Source organism: Podarcis raffonei, chromosome 9, assembly GCF_027172205.1.
Source record: "Podarcis raffonei isolate rPodRaf1 chromosome 9, rPodRaf1.pri, whole genome shotgun sequence".
Classification (NCBI taxonomy): domain Eukaryota; kingdom Metazoa; phylum Chordata; class Lepidosauria; order Squamata; family Lacertidae; genus Podarcis; species Podarcis raffonei.
The window spans coordinates 14397917-14422942 of record NC_070610.1 but is presented as its reverse complement, the minus strand read 5'-3'; the positions used below and the strand labels follow the sequence as shown (position 1 = coordinate 14422942).

The window sequence follows — 25026 nt, the reverse complement described above, 5'->3', positions numbered from 1 at the left end:
GGTCAGAGGAAGACTAGGTTGGTGATATCTGTGGCCCACACTGATCACCCCAGATCTCCTCCAAACTCGCTACCACTTCACCCTGACCCATCCCGATCCTGGCAAGTGGTAGAGCCACTGACACACAGAAGGTGATGCTGCTGCTCCTTCCTGCCTGCCTCTTCCCCACCCAGCTCACTGCTGCCAACTTCAACCTCAGACCCAGAGCCATCTTTCCCATACGGCTTAGTGGTTTGTTGCACTACGACGCTGGACTCTCAGGGGCACCCCAGCGAGTGGGGGAGCTGCGTGGCTTTGCCAGCGGCCTCCCCCTTCCCTGCATGCCCACCAGCTGCGCCCCTTCAACTATATGGCTGGCGGGCACGCAGCTTCCTTCCCCAGCCTCCGTGGGAGGAGAGTGAGTGGCATGAGGGAGAGGTGCGCACACACACACCATGGCTGGCAGTGCACAGCTTCCCTCCCCCCCCCCCACTATCCATGGTAATTTGGGGGCGCTGAGCAGATATTTGCACCCCGACATCGCATCTGCTAAAGACGGCCCTGCTCAGACCCTCCAAGTGTCCCTATTTTCCGGGGACAGTTGCCGATTTACAGAAGCCCTCCCAGTTTCTGTTTGATCCTGCAATGTCCTGCTTTTCCTTAAAGGGTAAAGGGGACCCCTGACCATTAGGTCAAGGCGTGACCGACTCTGGGGTTGCGGCGCTCATCTCGCTTTATTGGCCGAGGGAGCCGGCATACAGCTTCCGGGTCATGTGGCCAGCATGACTAAGCCGCTTCTGGCAAACCAGAGCCGTTTACCTTCCCGCCGGAGTGGTACCTATTTAGCTACTTGCACTTGGACATGCTTTCGAACTGCTAGGTTGGCAGGAGCAGGGACCGAGCAACGGGTGCTCACCCCGTCGCAGGGATTTGAACCGCCAACCTTCTGATCGGCAAGTCCTAGGCTCTGTGGTTTAACCCACAGCGCCACCGCTTTTCCTTAGGGCATCCCTATTTTCATCAGAGAAATATTGGAGGCTACGCAAACCTTGGTGAAGTCATAACACTGCACCGTGGCTGCCACCAAGAACGGAAGAAAATACACAAGGGAGACAGGATGGGAAAAGAATGCGAGTGACCTCAGTCTATGGGGCATTTTTGGTCTTTAAATATTACGTCTGCAACCAGCCACAGACTCATGGAATCGCAGAATTGTAGAGTTGGAAGGGACCGCAAGGATCATCTACTCCAACCCCCTGAAATGCAGGAATGGTTCTGTGATTCTTTGAAAAAGGGATCATTGGCAGCAATCACAGCCAATCCAACATTTGCAGGTCCCTGATCATCAGAAAAAATTATTTCATGGGAAAGATCCAGTTACGATCTTAGTCTTGGGAATCATGGGTGCAAGCACATGATTTCATTACAGGTACAATGCAGACTGCAAAAACAAAACACCAAGTTTCTTGCTAACTCGGTACTAAGAAACAGCTTCCCCAGTAATGACCAACTTCTTTAATGACCTATTGTGAATCGCTTCCCTCTTTTATGGAAAAGAGACAGGTCGTAACCTGTAGCAGTTTGCAGAAGGGTAGGTAGTAATTGAAGCAATATAATCATAAGCCTTTAGGAAGTACCTGAAATACTTGCCTCTGCCCCCCCCCCATATATATATTTTTAAACATGGGTAGTCAAACTAAGGCCCAGGGGCCGGATCTGGCCCAATCACCTTCCAAATCCAGCCTGCAGACATTCCGGGAATCAGGATGTTTTTACATGAGTAGAATGTGTCCTTTTATTTAAAATGCATCTCTGGGTTATTTGTGGGGCCTGCCTGGTGTTTTTACATGAGTAGAATGTGTGCTTTTATGTAAAATACATCTCTAGGTTATTTGTGGGGCATAGGAATTTGTTCATTTATTATTATTTTTCAAAATATAGTCTGGCCCCCCACAAGGTCTGAGGGACAGTGGACCGGCCCCCTGCTGAAAAAGTTTGCTGACCCCTGATTTTTAAATTCTTGATTGAGGGTTCAAACAGCAGCCACGCACCACTGCTTCCGAAGATCACGGTCACAGAGACCAGCCTAGCTATCTAGTTTAGCTGCCTAAGAGAGAAAGTGCTGCTCAAAGGGGGAGATTCTATGGCTTCCACTTGCTGCATCTCAGCTCCCAATGGCTAGAATTATATTCTTCATTGCCTTGGCAATGTTGGCAGCCATATTTGTAGGCTCCTGATAAGGACGCAAGAAAGCAAAGATTTCCATTTCGCCCTGTGTTCATTGCACACAGTGCTGTTTGCATTCCACTACAGTGCACCTTCGGGCATAACCTTTATTATTTGTGGCAGAATTGTACATAGCTGATTGCATTATGAACATGTTATTCCATACCATTCATTTCCAAATGTAACGGGAACCATAATCAATTTCATATAATTTGGAGAACTGAAAACAACAAAAGCGAATACCGATTGAAATCATTGAATTAATTTCTCCAGAAGCATTTTTACTTGGTATTATAGGTCAGGACATTAATAGGCAAGATGTTAAATTGTTTTTATATGCAACAACTGCAGCAAGAGTATTGTTAGCCCAGAAATGGAAACAAGAAGAAATTCTGATGAAAGGAGAATGGCAGACGAAATTAATGGTCTATGTAGAATTGGACAAAATGACAGGAAGGATTCGAAACCTGTGGGACCAGAGATTTACAGAAGATTGGAAGAAGTATATGAATTATTTGAAGAGCAACTGTAATCAACAAATTACGCTAGTAGGACTACAAGAAGTTTTGTAAGGAGAAATATACAAAGTGTTACAAAGTAGAAAAAGATAGAGATATTGGTTATGAGTTTGAAATGTAACAGGGAAGATAAGAAATGCATACTGAGAGATTAGATTGGAAAATTTTCAGACAGGATTGATGGAAGTCAAAAATTTGAATAAGATGTAAAAGTATGTTTAATTACTGTTGAAAATGATATGTTAAAAACACACACACACACACACACACACACACACACACACACACATATATATATATATATATATATATAAAATTTGAATTAATTTATGCTCTGGACATTAAACGAATAAGTGAACATTGACCATTTCCCACTAGAATTCTCTGACATCTCTAACTCCCCAGAGAGGCTTACCTAGCACCTTAATTACACATCTTTAGGTACCAGGTGAAAACATTCCTCTTCTCCCCAGACCTTTGGCTGATTAAACAATCTATGGGCTTTTAAACTGCAGGTGGGGATATTATTTTGTTTGTTGTTACCGTATTTTTAGCCCCATAGGGTGCACCAGCCCATAGGGCGCACCTAGTTTTTTTTGGGGGGATAAAGGGGGGGAATTATTTTCCCCCAGGCGTGGGGCTGGGGCGGGGGAAGCCCGAGCTTCCCCCGACCCCAGCCCCCAGAACAGGCTGCTATCCGCAAGCCTAGGGAGCCCGGCGGGAACTTTAAATTAAATTAAATAGATAGATAGATGATAGATAGATAGATGATCCTGAAGGCATGGCTGCACATAGAAGGTTGTATATGTTTTATATGAACACAACTGTATCTGCACAGCTCTCCTTCCTCATTTTTTTTTAAAAAAAACTAGGAATCGCGCAAAGAGCCTTGCACAAGACATTATCATATGTGTATGATGAAGTTGCACACTGCCAGGGTGAAGAGGTTATGTAGCCTAGGAAAGTTTATCAACCGGTTTGAAATTATCAGCTGATGATGGGTAGCTAACAACATCAAAGCATGCTGGTTTATCATCACTAGGTTGTGCAACAGTGCTTCTCTACCAGTCGTGTTTGCTTAGAGCTCTGATTGTTCAAGTTATTTTTAATGGTTTACTGCATTTTCATTGCATTCCTCAACAGCATCTATATATCCGGTTATTAGGATACAGAAAAAGCAAGCAAAATATAAAACACTGTTTCCTTGAAACATAGCTTTAATATATCCAAGAGTATGCTTCTGAACTTTGCAAGGAATCTTATCCCAAGACTGAAATGGCATCACTAGTTTAATATGAGATGTATATAATAAAAACCAAAGCTATTTATTATGTTTATATCTTGGCTTTCCACTAAGGAATTCAAGGTGGTGTTATTTTATTCTCCTATTTCATATCCTCCAACATTTCTCCAATGAAAAGAAGCAGTATCTTTTTTCTATTTAAAAAAAAACGTTTAGGGGTACTCTCTTTTTGACTCAAGAAAATCACCATTTTATAGTTCAAATCAGGGAAAATAAAAACAGTAAATGGACAAAAGTACAAAGATTCACAAAATGTTTAGGCGTATGCATAAAAGCACTGAAAATAGGAATGTCCTATCCAGCAACAACAAGAATTTTATTATTTATACCCCGCCCATCTGACTGGGTTGCCCCAGCCACTCTGGGAGGCTTCCAACAGATATAAAAACATAATAAAACATTAAACATTTTATTTAAAAAACCCTTCCCTAGTATATAAGGCTGCCTTCAGATGTCTTCTAAAGGTTGCATAGTTATTTATCTCGTTTAGAAAAATCTGAAGGCAGCCTTGTATAGCAAAGGGTTTTTTTTATGTTTAATGTTTCATTATAACTCTATACCCTCCAGCATTTCTCTGCTGAAAATAGGAATGTCATAAGGAAAAGCAGGACATTCCAGGATCAAATCAGAAACCGGGATGGCTTCTGTAAATCCGGGACTTTTCCTGGAAAATAGGGACATTTGGAAGGTCTGCTATTTTATCCTCACAGTAACCCTGGGAGGGGTAGATTAGGCAGATAGAGGCTCAAGAATAGCCAGTGAGCTTCACGGCAGAGTGAGCATGTGAAGCTGGGCATACATACATAGTCCTAGTCTAACATGCTGGCCTCTGATGACAGCCATATGAAGCAACTTAGGCAGCACACACACATGCTATCAAGGACCAACATGTATGTGCAAATGAGCTATCATGAATCTAACACACCAGGCAGAACATGCTCTGAATTCACCTTCCACACAATGCCCCGTAAGGAGGGAGCAGCTCTGAGTCACCAAATATTGTACGCGCATGTGTGAACCAGCTCTGTGTCTCCACTGAGGATGAGGCATAGGTTCCAGAGACTGCCATACACTCACCTAAGAAACATTAAAAATATTACTCAGCAAGATTGCTGCTCCACCCCTCTAACACACACACACACCGAGAGAGAGAGAGAGAGAGAGAGAGAGAGAGAGAGAGAGAGAGAGAGAGAGAGAGGCGTTTAGAGTTTCTGGCACTAGTGCAGGAAAGGAAAGACTTTATCAGCCCTACTGGCAAACTCAATTTCACACCATCCCACCCATGTAACTGAAGAGCCTTTTATTCCCCTGACAACGTTTAGGACATTGCTTGCAGAACATATTTGCCAGCTCTGATAATCAGAGTCATTTGATTGGTAACCATGACACCCGCCTTCTTTTCATCTCAGCCCCTCCCTAAGAAGAAAGCAAGTATTCAGCCTGCACTAATTCTCCTTCCCACGTTTCCAAGCTCAGCAAACCGGCATCTTACTCATTACTTTTTATAATGGATTTTAGAAAGTCATGGAAAGAAGGCCGCTGATTGAAATTAACCCAGCTATGCAGCTCTCGGTACGGCTTGCAGAGTTTCTAATGGCGCTGTCTCGTCTTAGGCGAAGCTTCAAAGAAAAGTTCAATGGTCCTTGAAAACACAGGGAAATGTGCTTCTCCAGTTGTGGGGTTCCCGCAATATATAGGAACTCCCATTATACACAAGCAGGCAAACAAAGTGCAAGTAGACAAATAGGTACCACTCTGGCAGGAAGGTAAACGGCGTTTCCATGAGCTGCTCGGCCACGACTGGACCTAATGGTCAGGGGTCCCTTTACCTTTACCTTTAACTAGTAATATAATGTTTATCAGTGACAGGCAATGCAGCATGAGATAAGGACATTCAACAGTCATGAGAAGAAGAAAAAGGGAAATGTAAAGTCTTATACAGTGGTACCTCGGGTTACATACGCTTCAGGTTACAGACTCTGCTAACCCAGAAATAGTACCTCAGGTTAAGAACTTTGCTTCAGGATGAGAACAGAAATCGTGCTCCGGAGGCACGGTGGCAGCGGGAGGCCTCATTAGCTAAAGCGGTGCTTCAGGTTAAGAACAGTTTCAGGTTAAGAACGGACCTCTGGAATGAATTAAGTACTTAACCCGAGGTACCACGGTAAAGTGAAGAAGTCTTTCAACACAGATGAAAGCTAAATTTCATTTAAATGCGCTCAGGGGCATTCAAACACAACAATACAGTTTTGGAGCTTTCAAAGCTGCAATTTATGTTCCTGCACCTATTCACATGAACAGGTTGAGGCCTGCTTCCAAGAGGTGCTAAAACCTGACAGTCGAAAGGTGACTGCCAATTAGGTGAAGTTAGCAATCAGAAACTTTTTTTAAAAAGAAAAGAAACAGCATCAGTTATGCTTTGGAATGTGCGGTCCATTGGCAAGCACATTTGAATGCAGAAGATGCTCCCAGATGACATCAGCTAGAAACTCCTGCTATACTCCTGTGAGTCTGATTCCTTGGTGATTGTGCATTATCTAGTTCTCATGTTGAGAAAAACAAGAGGAATACAGTGCTCTCTATGCCAGCAGTACCACCACACATTATCTCTGACCACCACCATTTTCGTAAAATAAAAGCAAGAGGGAAAGGATAGGAAGGTCTTCCATTTCAGCCCATTCCCTGGAGCAGAGCAAGTACATAAAGTATTATGTTTTTGTATATGCTGGAAGCTGCCCAGAGTGGCTGGGGCAACCCAATCAGATGGGCGGGGTACAAAGAATAAAAAATATTATTATTATTATTATTATTATTATTATTATTATTATTATTATTATACTTCTGTCAGCCACACAAGGGCAATGACTTAAGACTCCACCATTCATTCCATGTTATATTAAAGTAAGGTAGATGTCTCTATGATAATCTGCAATGTGCATTTGACTATCTGACTTTTAGAAGACATCTGAAGGCATGCCAGTTGGTGTTAAAAGAGGATAGAACTTTCTTTATGTATGCCACAACAGCAGCAAGAATACTTATCGCAAAGTACTGGAAAACACAAGATCTACCCACCCTGGAAGAGTGGCAGATGAAGGTGATGGACTACATGGAACTGGCTGAGATGACTGGCAGAATCCGAGACCAAGGAGAAGAGTCGGTGGAAGAAGAGTGGAAGAAATTTAAAGTTTATCTACAGAAATATTGTAAAATTAAGGAATGTTAGAAAGATGTTGGAATTAAACCATGTGGTTTTAGCAGAAAAGATATAAAGGATTAAGCAAAGATGAATTGTTAACAGGTGAAAATGTAAAGTTACAATATATTAAGATAAAATATTAAGATAAAAGCAAAAAGGGTAAGGATTTGCTGAAACAACTACTGAACTAGAATACAAAAAAGGGAGGTGTGAGGAGGTCAGGGAAACAAGCAAATGAAAGATAAGACTGATTTGTTTTTAATTGTTTTTTATTTTTCTGTATTTTGTAATTTTTGTTCTTTTTTATTTTTTCTTTTCTTTTTTCTATTTTTGTAATTTTTTTGAAACTTTAATAAATATTATTCCAAAAAAAAATAGAAGACATCTGAAGGCAGCCCTTGTTTAGGGAGGTTTTTAATGTTTGATATTTTATTGTGTTTTTAATAGTTTGTTGGGAAACCCAGCCAGATGGGTTGGGTACAAATAATAAATAATAATTATTATTATTATTATTATTATTATTATTATTATTATTGATGAGGCAGCTTTATATTGCTTTGCTTAACTCTCCGAGAAAGGCCCTTGCTTCCACGGTTTCCCAAACTTGGGTCTCCAGCTCTTTTTGGACTACAATGCCTAGCATCCCTATCTAGCAGGGCCAGCAGTCGGGGATGGTGGGATTTGTAGTTCAAAAACAGCTGGAGAGCCAAGTTTGGGAAACCCTGCTTTAGCCTAACAGAGCTGCTCCACTGCCCTTAGACCACCCAACAAAACACCCTCCACCACCCATCGCAAGTCCTTGGGCCAACAGCTATCAGTGAGTGAACCAACACTTGGGCTTCTATCAGTCCTTGCTTGGTCACAGTGCTGGCAACTATCTGGGAACGTGTTAGTCATGCAGGTGACATTCAAATGCTGGCAATGACTAACTCCCATGTCCATGTGACAAGTACATGAAGAAGAATAGGAGTTAGGCAATCAGTCCAGAGAGTGACCCAATGTGTTGGGTCTGAGATGTGTTGACTGAGGAGTCTAGTAGATTTTAGAGTTGCATACCATGCCATTGCAATCAGCTCTCCAAATTACCCGGTTTAACACTATCCTATGTACAGTTGTTCAAAATTAGGGCTGCTCAGTAAAACATGCAGCCACCAGGACCATGTAACACCGGTCCTGAAAGTCTTACATTGGCTCCCAGTACGTTTCCGAGCACAATTCAATGTGTTGGTGCTGACCTTTAAAGCTCTAAATGGCCTTGGCCAAGTATACCTGAAGGAGCAGGTAAGTAAAAACGGTAAAGGACCCCTGGATAGCTAAGTCCAGTCAAAGGCGACTATGGGGTTGCGGTGCTCATCTTGTTTTCAGGCCAAGGGAGCCAGCGTTCATCCACAGACAGCTTTCCCAGTCATGTGGCCAGCATGACTAAACCGCTTCTGGTACAACGGAACACCGTGACAGAAACCAGAGCACACGGAAATGCCATTTACTTTCCCACCACAGCAATACCTATTTATCTACTTGCACTGGTGTGCTTTTGAACTGCTAGGTTGGCAGGAGCTGGGACAGAGCAACGGGAGCTCACTCCATCATGGGGATTCGAACCACCAACCTTCCAATCGTCAAGCCCAAGAGGCTCAGTGGTTTAGACCACAGTAGGACCCGCATCCTCTATACCTGAAGGAGCATCTCCACCCCGTCATTCAACCCAGACACCGTGATCCAGCACTGAGGGTCTCCTGGCAGTTCCTTCACTGCGAGAAGTGAAGTTACAGGGAACCAGGCAGAGGGCCTTCTCAGTGGTGGCACCCACCCTGTGGAATGTCCTCCCATCAGATGCCAACAGAGATGAGTAACTATATATCATTTAGAAGACATCTGAAGGCAGCTCTGTATAGGGAAGCCTTTTAACGTGTAGTGTTTTATTATGTTTTTTAATGTGTGTTAGAAGCTGCCCAGAGTCGTTGGGGCAACCCAGTCAGATGGGTGGGGGTACAAATAATAAATTATGATTATGATTATACTCTGGATCAACAGTTCCCATTTCACATGTGTGGCCCCAATAGCAAGGAGAAGAAAATGGGTGAATTCTTGGTTCAAACACCACCGAGACATCTATAGCATGGAATGATGCAGTCAGGAAAAAAGACACAAATTTATGCGTTACCTCCACTTAATGCCTTAAAACATGGGCAGCAAATCTTTATATGCTGGCCACATGACCCAGAAAGCTGTCTGTGGACAAACGCCAGCTCTCTCAGCCTGAAGCAAGATGAGGATCACAACCCCAAAGTCACCTTTGACTGGACTTAACCCTAGAGGAACATCTGCAAAGGGATTGCTCCATTGGTCTCAGGCCTGTCAGCAACCCAAAATATACCACCCACATCCTGATTCAAGGTGTTTATTAATAAAGGTCTTATCTGTCCCATGAGAAAGAGCTTACAACAACCACATGTTGATGCAAGCAAATACTGAGATGTATTTCTCAATGAAACAGCAATGATATGGGAGTTTTATCTACTTACCTGGGAATAAGCCTCATTCAGCTCAATAGGACTTTATTCAGAGTAGACCTGCCATGTGTACGATTGCACTGTTAAGCATTTCCTCTGACTTTCAAAACATGTCAAGGGGGGTGATATTTGTGGCCTCTGAGCACAGCAACATGTTGAAAGAAATCCCAGGGAAACTAATCCCTGAAGAGGAACAAACAAGAATTAAAGAGACAGCTCCCTGTGAACAAGCAGCAACTCATCTCAAGAGCGGAGATTGCTTAAGTGCTGCCACAGTGTGCAGCAGAACTGTAGGCTGAGCTCTCTGTAACTATATCCCATATGAATGGTACTGCTCAGCACAATAGGTTCACATACAAATAAAAAACTTTTTGAGACTACAGCCTCCCCTCCCCAAAGATAGCATGTAGAAACAGCAATGCGGGGACTCAATAAAAATATCACTCTGCACATGCTCAAGAACACTTTCATATATCCATACTATATTCTGGCAGTGCCATAAGCAGATGCCATGGCTGAGCCCTGGAGAACCACAAAATAAATTAAACCCAGGCCGCCATTAGCCAGTCAGAGCAGAACTGTGTTCAGCTTTCAGATATACCAATTGCAACAAGTCTCCACGATGGTTGGAGAGACATGCTGCAACTTGCAAATCCTATTTGTTGTTACCTCACTGCCCAACGTGCAAATACCAGAAGCAGGAGCCGCCAACTTATTTTAATTGCCCCGTTCCTCTATCTTTACCTTCACATAAGGAAAAGCTTCATCTGTTAGATTTCCAAAAGTAGGGTGGAAAATTCTACACATGAAGGGGCTCAATAAAAGTATATTTCAAAAAGGTAGCAGCTCTAGAAAGCATTGTAAAATCTTGCTTTAGAGTGCCTTTGAACTAAGCCATGAACTCTCAAGCTGCTTTCTTAACCTTCAGCTTTTCCCTACAGTTTAGGGATAATCACAGCATCCTTCCTACCTCACAGGCTTGTTGCAAAAGGTACTGATATTAGGTATGCAAAGAGCTTGAACACTCTAAATCAAGCAGCTATACTCCAAGCACAGTTAATAAAAGTAAACAGGGGACTCATTAGTGCGTGCAAATTTTGAGGGGGAAATCCAGATTTTTATGTAGAAATCTAAATTTCCTATATTGCCCAATGGCTGCTAATCTATGGCTCATTTAACACTAATAGTTTTGCAATTCCGCACCGCAAAGTTGACTGAATCCCTCAGCCGTGCCCTAAATGAGACCATCTGCAACATCACTGTAAACAAGCTGCCGCTTCTCATTAATTGTGGCATTCGTCTCGTTAAAGTGAGCGACTTTTCAGACCCTCCAATGAAAACGTAAGAATGTAAACGAGAAACGGAGGGATTAAGTGTACTTTTTCCTCTGCGGCAATCCCACGGGTTAAACGCAAGTCAGCATTTCCCGGGACAGAGGTTAAGGAAGTAGGTCGGATTCCAAGAAAATTCCCCAAACATGGGGGGGGGGGGCGGGACGACGACTCGCTGCCAGAACAACCTGGCGGTGGTTTTTTGTTTTTCATTTCCCCTTTTTTCTTTCTTTTTAACCCAAGTCCACCCGCCCCTTTTTTGCAAACTTACCCCAAGAATTCGGATCCGGCAGGAAGCGAGGAGCTGAACTTTACGCTCGCTTTCTCTTTTCTTTTCCTTCTCTCCGCCACTCCTTCCTTCTGATTTGCTAGCTGGGCTTGGAGAGGCGCTCCTGCAAAGGGCTAGCTGGCCAGGCACGCAGGTAGGCAGGCAGGTGAAGGCGGAAGAAGCACCTGGAGCAGCCGGACTGGAAGCGCAAAGGCTGCAGCGTCTCCAGGGCGCTCGCCTGCGCATAGGGCCCGGAGAGGCGGCGGCGGCGGCTCCTCCGTGGGGCGGTCTCGCTCGGCGGCGGAGGGAGGAAGCAGGGGGAAGCGGAGGTTTTGCAAGCTGCAGAAAGTGTGCTTGTCCTGCCGCGTTCTTGCTGGCCCTGCTTCTGTTGTTCCAGCAGGATTTCTGCCTAGAATACCAGGCGGAAATTCAACAGGTGAAGTTTTTCCCCCTCCCTTAAGGTGAAGGGAGAAACTTTCTAACGCGGAGTAAGTGAACTTGACTAAATTATTATTATTATTTTCAATTTAATCTTTATTGGTTTATAAACAATACATCCAATGCACTTGCAACACCAAAACACCAAAGCGTTACAAGCAGACCACCACCAATAGCAAAAAGGACAATGTATCTCGAAAAGGAAACAATAAAGTTAGTTTCTTCTCCTCCTGATGATTTCCGACCTCCTCTGTGTGGGTCCTTTATTTCCTTGTTAACTGCATCTGTTTTTCAATAAACTTAACCAATATTGTATGCTGTTTATATTCTTTTTAACCTGAGTTTTTACAAGAGGTATTCAAAGCATATTAAAGATTTGACGCGGGGACAATGTTCTTTTAGATATAGGAGCTTTTTTTCCTGGGAGGAAACCCAGGGGGACGCATACCCCTAAACATTTTGTGAATCTACGTTTGGCCTCATTTGAGGGGCAGTATTTCAATATGAGTAGGAAAATAAGAGAACCCCTAAACATATATTATTATTATTATTATTATTATTATTATTATTAAGAAAAAAGCACTGGTTATGACCCTCGGGGTCCCTTTCAGCTCTACATTTCTGTGAATACCCTCCTTTACTTCTTGGATTTTGGTGTGCCAGAAGCTGCTGATTAAAACAGCAATCCTAAATCATGCTCAGTTTAGGCTGTGGATGTCACTTTACAAACCTAAAATTTAATAGGGTTTTGCTTCTGAGTAGATAGAAGGATTCTGCTGATAGTAATGTGGTTGGGTAAGTTTACACCAGGCATCCCCAACCTGCGGCCTTCCAGGTGTTTTGGCCTACAACTCCCATGATCCCTAGCTAACAGGATCAGTGGTCAGGGATGATGGGAATTGTAGTCCAAAACACCTGGAGGGCCAGAGGTTGGGGATGCCTGGTTTAGACGCTGGGCTAAATGGTCCTCACGGGCCTTCTTTCTCTTTAGATGGTGATGTGTATTAGTTCACTTGCTTCAAAATATGATATGCCAGCCCTGCTGTGTTTTGAACTGAAATAAAAAAGTTAAGGTCTTTTATATATATAATAAATGTTCATAAATGTACCAAGCAAACACGTACATAAATATATAAACCACATGTCTGAAGCAGCACAGGAAAACAGCCCTGAAACCATTTTGACTCCCAAACTGACCAAATGATTTCTCTGCAAGGTCAAGGAAAATGGAAAAGCCTCCCCATTGTCTTTTCATTCACAAATCCTGTCTTAAGGGTATGTCTGTGTATGAATAGGGTGAGCCTGTGACCTGGCTCAGGAACTAAGTATTTATCATTACAAAAGACTGGCCAGGTTCCCCAGGGTATCCAATCAAGTAAGCATTAACAGGTAACCTGCCAGACAGGAGGTAAACAACGCACTCAGATTTCTGTTGTAGACCACCCTTTCTGTGATGTAGGTATGTCGTATCTGGGGGTGGTCTTGGACTCCAGGGCGGGCAATTTAAAATGTCTATATAAAGGCGGGGCAGGCACACCTTTGTTCAGGGTCCTCCTCCTTCTCCTGCGTGTGAAGGGGGCACCCTGTTGCAACAGTTCAATAAAAATCAGGCTTACTAGCTGCTTTGCTTCTCAACATTCTCTGGCTGGCCTCTGTTATTTTCTCCGACTGATGGAGAACATGCAAGGGACTCTATAAGGTCTCTTGTGTCCCCCATAAGGGAATAAGGGCAGATTTTCGTTTATTACAGAAGCCTCTTGCTCATTCTGCTCAGTGGGACCTGGGACATCTTCCCCAAAGTCCTTCCATGATGGCAACATTAAGTCAAGGTTTCCAGCTTTTCAATGGGACACTGCCTTTATAATTGTAGATATTGTCAAGGTAGCATTATTAATCTCTATGCTGTCAAAAAGCCAGGTTGAATTGCATTATCATCAACAACAACAGTGTGGTGCAGTGGTTAGAGTGTCAGGCAAGGACCTGGGAGTAAAAGGTAAAGGTAAAGGTACCCCTGCCCGTACGGGCCAGTCTTGCCAGACTCTAGGGTTGTCCGCTCATCTCACTCTAGAGGCCGGGAGCCAGCGCTGTCCGCAGACACTTCCGGGTCACATGGCCAGCGTGACAAGCTGCATCTGGCAAGCCAGCGCAGCACACGGAATGCCGTTTACCTTCCCACTGGTAAGCAGTCCCTATTTATCTACTTGCACCCGAAGGTGCTTTCGAACTGCTAGGTTGGCAGGCGCTGGGACCGAACGACGGGAGCGCACCCCGCCACGGGGATTCGAACCACCGACCATGCGATCGGCAAGTCCTAGGCCCTGAGGTTTTACCCACAGCACCACCCGCGTCCCTAGGGATTAGGGTTCAAATCCCTACTCCAGCATGAAGTCCACTGGGTGACCATGAACCAGTCACAGTTTCTCAGTCTAACCTAATTCACAGGGTTGTTGCGGGAGTGATAGCAACGGAAAACTATGAATGCCACCTTGAGGTCTTGGGTGGAATATAAATGAAATAAAAAATAAAATATGTATTTCAGGGCATACTGGGCAGGTCTAAAGTATGTACCACTGAAGTCAGGGTTACTTGCTTCCAACTAACCGTACACAGACTGTGTTGGCTGTAGTTACTTGGGACTGAGAGCCCTTTGACCCATTGGGATTCACTATTAAACAGGATTGCACTGGCTGTATAGTTCAAGTGGGATTCAACATGTGCTTGCTTGGGACTAAAAACCCTTTCAATCTTACCCAAAAATGGAAAATGAGGTCCCAACTAAAGAAGAATGGCAACTTAAACTGATGGAATATGCGCAGCTTGCGGACCTAGCATATAGAATAAGAGAACAAGAAGAACATACGTTTAAAGAAGATTGGAAAATGTTTATTGAATATATGGGGGGAACTGTGTACACCTGAAAACGTTGGCAGCACAAAGATAGATCCAACAGTGTGAAGAAGTTTTGTTGGATGTAATAATGGAATACTGAAGGGTTTGGTTTATGTAAAATGTGCAGGGATTTATGATATGCAAAATGAACCATGGGAAGAAAAGAAGGGAAGTCATTGCCATATTTTTTTTGTTAGAGCATTTATTAATTTTCCAATAAGAACATCCAATTAACATATCAAATCAATTCCAATAAAAAACTAAAATAAAAAAGTCCAATTCTCTTCCAAATTATAATCTTTTTTTTTTTTTTACTTCCCATGGTCATTGCCATTTTAAGGTTGTTTAAAAGCATATTCTAAGGTGTGAAACAGAAGATTTAATAAAAATTATATTTAAAAATAAAAAAACCTTTGAATCTTTGAGATTTACTATTAAACAAACATGCATAGGATCAAACTGAAAGAGGGTCAGAAACCTATATTATTTGATAAAATATATGTACTTTCCCTTTCTTTGGGTAAACCCAAATCAGATATGTCATGTACTTAAAAATTATCCATACCACATTTTCTAATGAGTGCATTGAGACTATATGACCCTGGCAGGACCCCTAACATGGCCTGGTCTTACACTGTTAGCTTGAACAGCAGAAATTATCAGGCAAGGTTACACTTCAAGGCCTTGAGATAAGCTTTATCAGTGGTGATCACACAACTATGGGGGAAGCTCAGAAGCTGGCAATTCTAAATGCAATCTCCGAGCGAAAGCAATAAAGCAAAATCTGGGACACAGGAATATGTGGACAGCAAAACCCATAAAACACCTATGGGTCATAGGATTGTAGAGTTGGAAAGAATTGCAGGCGTCATCTAGTCCACCCCACTGCAATGCAGGAATCTTTTGCCCGATGTGAGGCGCAAACCCACGACCCTGGGATTAAGCGTTCCGTGTGTATATTAAAATAGAGGAAGTTTCACCAAGCAAGCCTATACTCATGTTGAGACCAGGTCCAGCATGGCCATTGTTGCAGGAATTTGCCCCTCCAGCAGATATCATGCAGATGCAGCCCACTGCCAAAACCAGCTCAATCGCTTTTGTGACTTTTGTGATTTGTCCCCACAAAACACTTCATCACAGTTTCTTCCTATCTGTTCAAAGGGCCTTTGCTGCATGATACCAAATGTAACAATTCACTGATAAATGTATCTATGTACTAGCTCACTGGGAAAACTTCAGAAATTCATATAGACATATGAGCTCAGCTACTCAGCAAGCCACTCTGCCTGAGTGATAATTCCTGGCATCCTGATACCTGAGTGCCAGAAAGGTAGCCATTCCAGAAATAACAAACCCAGATGAAAACAAAAGGGTGTGATTAACCTGGCTGGGAAACAGGGAAATGTAAATATCTTTTTTGTTACACTTGATGGGTGTTTGGTGGAGGGCAAGGAGAACCAGGGGGCAGGGCCCAGAACGCTCTGATTACTGCCACCAGACCTCCCCTTTCATGATGTAACCGTGATGTAGTTTGCGGGGGGTGTAACATGGGGATTAGCAGCTAATAAAAGTTTGGGGGCTCTTTTGTTCGGGGCTTTCATCTTGTTCCACCTTGTGACAGGTGGGAGTCCTTCAATAAAGACAGTCTTCAATAAAGACCAATTCTACTGGCTGCTGTTTTGCTCTGGTATTCCTGGCTGGTGTCCTTGTTTTTTTGTCCAAGGGAGCTCTCAGATTTCTCTGTTAACACCATTAATTCAACATAGGATGCAGTTTACATAGAACAAGAAAACTCTTAAGGGAGAGGAGGATGGCAAGACTATCAATATCTGTTAAATAATTGCAAACAGCACAGCCAAACAGGGGCTCCACCAGCGACAATGATCACATGCCACACACAGATAAAAGTGGCTAGCAAGCTCACAATGAATTTATACAAAGCCCTACACTTAATGAAGTTTTGGAGGAAAGTACTAGATTGTATAAATATTACTTTGGGGGAAAGCTAGTATTGTCAGAGGATAATATTATTTTAAATTATCTACCTGCCAGATGGAATTTGACAACTGGTCAATGTCAATGGATTCTCCGTGCCCTCATTACGGCTAAAAGACTGATATTGATCCCCTGGAAAGAAAAATCTATGGATCCCTTTATTCAATGGATGGAAGATATAACAACTCTTGCAACATACAAACGGATAGCTTATAGACATAAATTGTGTAGGGACAAATATATTGACATTTGGAGTGCATTTATAAAAAAACCTGAGTAGGTTATAAGTAAACAAACGTATTTATATTAGAATAATAATTTCACTTCCATACCTTTGTATTAGACAAGTATGTACGGAATTATTAAGATTTTTTGCCTTCCTTTTCTTTCTTCCTTTTTTTTGTATTTTTAAGCACTTTAGGTGTTTAGGCACATACGCTTCAGGTTACATACACTTCAGGTTACAAACTCTGCTAACCCAGAAATATTACCTCAGGTTAAGAACACATTTTCTCATATAGCCAAACTCATTTGTGAAGGAAGTTGTCTGCAGAAGGTTATTTTATAGTTTGGCTCCCTGCACAATAGTTTATATGTATTTCCTTCCATTTTATAGAAATGAGAAAGCACAGTTTATCAGATTCTATAAGACATCATTCCTTGTTGTAACTGAACGAAAGTTTCAGCACCTTGAAAATTCACTTACATTGCAGTAAAGCGAGTCAAAAAGAACCTTACAAAAATCAGAAAGGAAATTGCATTCTGTGAACCTGATGCAATGCTTATATTGCAAGGAGGACAAGACAACATTATTCTAGGAGCTAACAATGTTCGCAGCCTACTGTGGGTTTGCAAATGTCAGCTGACAGCTTTGAACACGCCAGAGATTTTATTATCTGATATTGGCCTTTTTTTTCTGCGCTTCCCCGTTAGCATCATTGGGAAGATTTTTCTTTCTCTCTCTCTTTTAAAGAAAATACAATTGCCCATTTGAAAAGTGATTTGAAATGGTGTTTGAAAATTCTCTGCAAGGAGCATTTTATTTAGCATTTGACAATCTGGAAATGTTGCATGCTGAACAAATGAAACAGACGAAGCACAATTATGGAAGGAACTGTTGGTCTGTTTGAGCATTGTCTCCAAATGTCTGCTTAACCATACTGGTTTGCACATCAATCCCATATACTGACACAACTTAAAGGTACAGTGGTACCTTGGTTCTCAAACGCCTTGGTTCCCAAATGCCAAAAACCTGGAAGTAAATGTTCCAGTTTTCAAACGTTTTTCGGAAGCCAAATATCCAATGTGGCTGTCGGCTATTGTTTCCAGGGTGCCTGCACCAATCAGAAGTTGTGCCTTGGTTTTCAAATATTTCAGAAGTCAAACAGACTTCCGGAACGGATTAAGTTTGGCGCTTTTGTTTTTGCTATTTATTTTGCATTTTTGTTTCGGGGGCTTTTTCGGTTAATTTGTTTTTGTGATTGTGTGGAATCAATCAGCTCAGCTACTGATTGAGTGACTGAGTGACGGCAGAAATGGATAAAAGCCCCTCATCCAAACAATGACTATAATCAGAGCAGGTAAGAAAAAGAATTAATTTTAACTGTTATCATCTACAATACTGTCTTATATATTTTATAGTACAGAACATTGATTATTGATTTCATTTTATGGCTCAATGGTCTCGTTAGATGGTAAAATTCATGTTAAATTGCTGTTTTAGGGATTGTTATTAAAAGTCTGGAATGGATTAATCCGTTTTGCATTACTTCCTATGGCAAAGTGTGCCTTGGTTTTGGAACGCTTTGGTTTTGGAACGGACTTCCAGAATGGATTAAGTTTGAGAACCAAGGTACCACTGTAGATGAAAGATCTTAAATATTTATATAACACTGACGATGGGCTAACTTCAACTCCGTGGTAGATACATTCATCACTGCCCTTAAGACAGGCTTCCTCAGTCTCGGCCCTCCAGATGTTTTGAGACTTCAATTCCCATCATCCCCGACCACTGGTCCTGCTACCTTGGGATCATGGGAGTTGTAGGCCAAAAACATATGGAGGGCCGAGGTTGTGGAAGCCTGCCTTAAGATATTTGAAGATGGCTATCATATCTCCTCTCACTCTCCTCTTTACCAGGCTAAACATGCCCAGCTTCTTCAACCATCCTTAATAAGTAAGGGTTGGTTTTCATACCCTTTACTATCTGGGTCACCCTCCTGTATTCAAGGTGAAACAACTTTTGTGGCTAAGTGAATAGTCCAAAGAATCAGTAAACACACTAACAAGCATGAGAAGAACCAAAAGAGACTTGGGCTTTTGTTGTGTGCTTCCGTAACTGATTGACACCTGTTGCCCTTTTAAAATGTGCTGTGGAATTCGGTTTATTCGGTTTATTCGGTTGTCTTTGTTTTGTTTTTCCTTTTCATTATGTATGTTGTGTTTTTGATATTGCGATTTTATGTTGTGAACGGCCCTGAGATCTACGAGTATGGGGCAGTATAATGAATTTAATGAATTAAATTTAATTAATAAGTTAATTAAATTAATTAATTAATTTAATTAATAATAATAATTGAAGTGACATGGACCTGCGCTTGAAACACAACGGACAGCATTTGTCACCAGCCTCAGAAGAAGATCCCTGTTGAATCAGGCCCAAGGGCCATGTTGTCCAACATGCTGTTCTCACTGTTGGCTCAACCAGAAGCTCATGGGAAATCTATAAGCAGAAACTGAGTGCAGCAGCACTCTCTGTGCCTGATATTCCCAGTAACTAGTATTCAAAGTATAGTGCCTCTTGACAATGAAGATAGAACATAGCCATCTATCTCCAGTAGTAGCTAGTGTATCCTTAATATATAGACTTATCCTCCATGAATTTGTCTAAAATCCTTTTTTTCTATAATTTTTATTAAATTTTCTGTTTTACATTTTCGAATATTCATTTAAAAAAACCTTAAAATATCAATGACTGCCCTTCTTCTCTTTCTATGGCTCCTTTTGCATAACATAAATCCCTGCATATTTTACATAAACCAAACCCAACTTTTTCAAGTGTACACAATTTCCCCCATATGCTCAATAAACATTTTCCAATCTTCTTTAAACGTTATGTTCTTCTTGTTCTCTTATTCTATATGTTAGGTCTGCAAGCTATGCATAGTCCGTCAGTTTAAGTTGCCATTCTTCTTTAGTTGGGACCTTGCTCATTTTCCATTTAGGGCCCTTTTGTAAGCTGTACAAGTTGGTGACCAGCACTACAACTTGTGATATCAAATTCCACAGTTTTACCTCACACTATGTGAATAAATACTTCTTTTTGCCTGTCCAGAATCTTCAAACATCCACCTACCTTGAATAACCCTGGGCTCTAGAATGATGGGTGTAGAAGGAAAAAAATTCTCTATTCACTCTCCCTGTACACCTTACTCAACTTTTTTTATAAACTAAAAAGCCCCAAATGTTCTCATTTTTCACCCTCATAGTTCTTCCCTCCATTTGATAATTTTGGTTGTCCTTATCTGAACCTTCTCCAACTCTGCAATACCCTTTTTGAGATGAATCAACCACAATACTGTACACAGTATTCAAAATGTGGTTGCACCATAGATTTGTGTAATGAAGTTATGATATTTGCTCTTAACCCATTAGATTTCGAATCATGTATTAGTCTTTTGTACGCCAGTTCTCTTTATTCCAGGAAGGCCACACCTATTTGTCACCTAGTAACTCCTTTTTCATTGTCAACAGTAAGTTCATGTTTCCTTGCCAGGTGCTTATTTTGCTATAGGACAAGTGTACACTGTTTCTTAGGCTTAGCAATAAATACTTGAGGACAAACTCTCTTCAAAAAACTGTTCTACTGGGAAATCTTTTGCTTTTAGTTTACAAGCTGGCCATGGAAGCTGCTACTGATAATCTAGGTCAAATACTGGAAGAGATTGGGCACCAAAACTTCAGTTTAGGAGAGCTTCTTAAAGGTGACAGTAAGGACAATGAGAAGATAGCGGAATTCCTTCCAAAACTGACTCCTCTCCTTCTAGAGCTCATGGAAGCCTTCAGCCGGCAACTGGAAGACACTTCTAAGATTCTTCAAAATACCTATCAGCTGCTGGGTGTTGTTCATGACAAAGGCTGGAAAAAAGCTTCAATTAAAGGCAAGTAAAGCTAAATATGTAAATCAAAGACTATGTAGCAACCAATTGCTCAAATGCAAGACTCAGCATACATAGTTGTATGCATTTTTAGAAATTGGTTTTCTATTACGAAAGTTCTAGAGAAAGCAGCAAACAGTTACAATTCAGCTTCAGTCAGGCCCGTAGGTGAGTAGAGCTTAAGGAATTCACAGAGAGCATCATAAATAAATATGAAATGGCAAAAAACCACTAAAAATAAGCAGTCTTTTTTTAAAAATAAGAAGTCTTAAAGTTGTTTAATTTACCAAATAATTTTAATAACATTATATTCAAAAATTGAAAACATGTCAAGCAAGATTGCCAACTTTAGAAACACATTTTGCTCTTGTTGCTTTAACAACCCCTCAGTCTGAAGAGATTAGGAGGTGAACACGATTGTCTCTATTCTATGACAAGCATTCATTCCTGCAGCTCATAAAGGCACCCCCTAGGGGTGGCTTATAATCACTTAAACATATATAGACAACAATAAAAATATTTTTTTTAAAAAAAGTCCCTTGCATGTAAGCCTAAACACAAAAAGGAAATTCACATAAGGGATCTGTGCCTGCTTCTCTATTTTGGGTACTAGTGTGTTGCCAAGAAGTAACAGGGGATGCGGGTGGTGCTGTGGTCTAAACCACTGAGCCTCTTGAGCTTGCCGACCAGAAGGTCGTTGGTTCGAATACCTTCAATGGAGTGAGCTCCCATTGCTTGGTCCCAGCTCCTGCCAACCTAGCAGCTCAAAAGCACACCAGTGCAAGTAGATAAATAGGTACTACTGCAGTGGGAAAGAAAATGGTGTTTCCGTGCACTCTGGTTTCCCTCACAATGTTCTGTTGTGCCAGAAGCGATTTAGTTATGCTAGCCACATGACCCGGAAATCTGTCTGTGGACAAATGCCGGCTCCCTTGGCCCAAAAGTGAGATGAGCACTGCAACACCATAGTCACCTTTGACTGGACTGAACCATCCAGGGGTCCTTTACATTTACCAAGAAGTATCTAGAGAGCTTTAATCTGATACATATTAAATACTTGAGCAAGGTATTAGTATGCTCACTCCAGCCCTTTGGAGTTCCTTTTACTGTCTCACAGAAGGAACCTCTAGAAGGCTCTTGGATCTGGACCTCAGTGTCCAGGCTGAACAAAGGGGGTAGAGACGCTCCTTCAGGTATACTGGGCTGGGGCCGTTTAGGGCTTTAAATGTCAGCACCAACACTTTGAAATTTGGTCAGAAACATACTGAGAGCCAGTGTAGATAATTTTGGACCGGTGGTATGGGGTCCCGGCAGCAGCTCCCAGTCACTAGTCTGGTAGCCACATTCTGGATTAGTTGTAGTTTCTGAGTCACCTTCAAAGATAGCCCTGTGTAGAGTGCATTGCAGTAGTCCAAGCGAGAGATAACTAGAGCATGCACCACTCTGGTGAGACAGAGCTCAGGCTGATAGGTCTCAGCCTGCGTACCAGATGGAGCTGGTAGACAGCTGCCCTGGACACAGAATTGACTTGTGCCTTCATGGTCAGTTGTGAGTCCAAAATGACTCCCAGGCTGCGCACCTGGTCCTTCAGGGGCACAGTTACCCCATTCAGGACCAGGGAGTCCTCCACACCTGCCTGCCCCCTATCCCCCAGAGACAGTACTTCTGTCTTGTCAGGATTCAACCTCAATCCGTTAGCTGCCATCCATCCTCCAACCGCCTCCTGACACTCACACAGGACATTCACTGCCTTCACTCGTTCGATTTGAAAGAGAGATAGAGCTGGGTATCATCCGCATACTGATGAACACCCAGCCCAGACCCCCTGATGATCTCTCCCAGAGGCATCATATAGATGTTGAAAAGCAGGGGGAGAAGATGGAGCCCTGAGGCACCCTACAAGTGAGGGCCCAGAGGTCCAAACACTCACTCCAGAACACCACTTTCTGGACGCAGCCCAGGAGGAAGGAACTGAACCACTGCATAACAGTGCTTTCTAGACAGTTCAGAAGGATACTATGGTCAATGGTATCAAAAGTCACTGAGAGATCCAGCAGAACAAGGAAACAGCTCTCACCTTTGTCCCTAGCCCACCGGAGATCATCAACCAGCACGACTAAGGCAGTTTCAATCCCATGATGTGGCTTAATCCTGTCTTGAAGGGATCCAAATTGCCTGGATTGAGTTTATTAATCATGTGAAATCAGTTCCAGAATTTTGCACATCAAATAATATTTAGGCTTACATTCAAATTGCAATAGGCTTTTGAAGTAAAGGTTAAGTAAACTGGACTGTAATGCACAGACGACCGGGCTGTAAAAATGTGTTGCTTTTGCTGCAACCAGACAAACAGCATTGCCCCTCTGGAAGTTGGGCAAAAAGAAAATGACAAAGCAACTGTAAAATAAAAATGAAAAGCTATTGTTTCATTGTCCCCACTTCTGCAAATTACAGGAAGTTGTAGATGTGGACATTGCAAGGTCAGATTCTTTCTGAGAGCACAAGGGGGTGGGATAGGCAACTTGTAATAAATTGGCTGTTTGAAAATACACAGGTTGAGAAAGACAGAAGCAATACACATGCACACAAGCTAAGTTCCTGAATGACATCAATTCAGCTTGCCAGTATCTTGAAAGATGCTTTGAGAAGTCAGGGACTGTTATGTACTGAGTTGAATAGGATCCAAAATGCAGCAGTCTGATTGGTCCTAGAACAATGCAGCAGTATGATTGGTCTGCAGGAGCCACCCAATCCAGCTCCAGTTGGAAGTGAATCCACAACCTCATTGGCCTACAGGATAATTCCGGAATTAGCCAATCACATGCAGCCCATTGTGTAAATAATGTATATAAAGCAGATACTTTGGGGGGGCTTTCATTCCTCCTCACCACTATGAGCTGAATAAAGAGCATGAAATCCACTCTCGACTCTGAGTATATTTCAGGGACCTTCACTATTTTGCCTCCCTCTTCCACCCAGAGCTAAATCCAAACTGAGACTGCTTTGTCTTCTTCCCTTTATCTATCTGCAATGTTTTCCCCCATCTCCATTCAGACAGGTGAGATCATGTTCCAGTTGGGATAGCAAGGGACCATCAAGCACGCATATATATATATATATATATATATATATATATATATATACATATATATATATATTTTACAACCTGATATCCATAATTTGTTTACGCCTCGGCTTCTGAGTCATGAGCCTAAAGAAAGCAACAAAACAAAAGGAGCTTTATTTTGAGAAAATGGTGACTTAGATTCACCTTAATGTAGGTGTTTGATCTGCATCAGTTCCTTTTTAGATTCTTCTCCAAGAAAGTACTCTCCTTCTCCAAGAAAGTACTCCTGGACAAAAGCCCCTGTCCTCCTTTCTTCCCTCCCTCCCTGCCTCTCTTTTGTATAAAATACTCCACAAGAAAAGAGGAGATGAGAGATGAGAACAGAGTCTGCCATTGTGTTACAAAACCGGGCAATCAAGGTCGGAGAGGAAAGAAAGCAGCAGCCTCAAAGGAGTCTGCATGATTCTGAAGAATAAAAAGTACTTTACTTGCTTAACTCTATAAAGAGCGACATATTGAAAGTACTGCTATGTTGGCAGACGGAAGCGACAGGGAAAGGTCTGATTGAAAAGGCCTCACTTGGACATACATTCTGTAAAACTTAGCTTTTCAAAACGTGTGGAAACATCCTTGGGAAAGGCTGTCATTACTACCAATTACAGTGGTACCTGGGTTCTCAAACGCCTTGGTACTCAAACAACTTGGAACCCAAACACTGCAAACCTGGAAGTAAGTGTTCCAGTTTGCAAACTTCTTTTGGAAGCCGAACGTGCTCTGTTTTGAGTCTTACGCTGAGGTCTGTCTGCCTGTTTTTGCCATTTATTTTCCATTTTTGTTTTTGTGGGGTGTTTTTTTTTGTGTGTGTGACTGTGTGGAACCCAGTTCAGTTACGGATTTGTTGGTTGTGTGACTGCAGTGCATTGTTTATTGCTTTCATTTTATGGATCAATGGTCTCGTTAGATGGTAAAATTCATGTTAAACTGCTGTTTTAGGGGTTGTTTTCAAAAGTCTGGAATGGATTAATCCACTTTGCATTAATTTCTATGGGAAAGCGTGCCTTGGTTTTGAAACGCTTTGGTTTTGGAATGGACTTAAAGAATGGATTAAGTTTGAGAACCAAGGTGCCGGCGTATTTGCAAATT

The 25026-nt window shown here is 42.1% G+C and overlaps 1 protein-coding gene across 3 annotated transcripts in view; it reads right to left on the bottom strand.

Moving 5' to 3' along the window:
- ARAP2 (ArfGAP with RhoGAP domain, ankyrin repeat and PH domain 2) overlaps positions 1 to 11584 on the bottom strand; it is a 125553-nt gene extending 113969 nt beyond the window's left edge. Inside the window, exons 1-2 of one of the 3 annotated variants that reach the window (XM_053402548.1) lie at positions 11341 to 11582; positions 9751 to 9921 (exon numbers count right to left, since the gene is read on the bottom strand). The gene's annotated coding sequence lies outside the window, so the exon portion shown is untranslated. Of the gene's footprint in view, positions 1 to 9750; positions 9922 to 11340 lie in introns of all 3 variants that reach the window. The other 2 variants (XM_053402549.1, XM_053402547.1) reach the window with 2 other exon arrangements.
- Positions 11585 to 25026: the final 13442 nt, after the last annotated feature.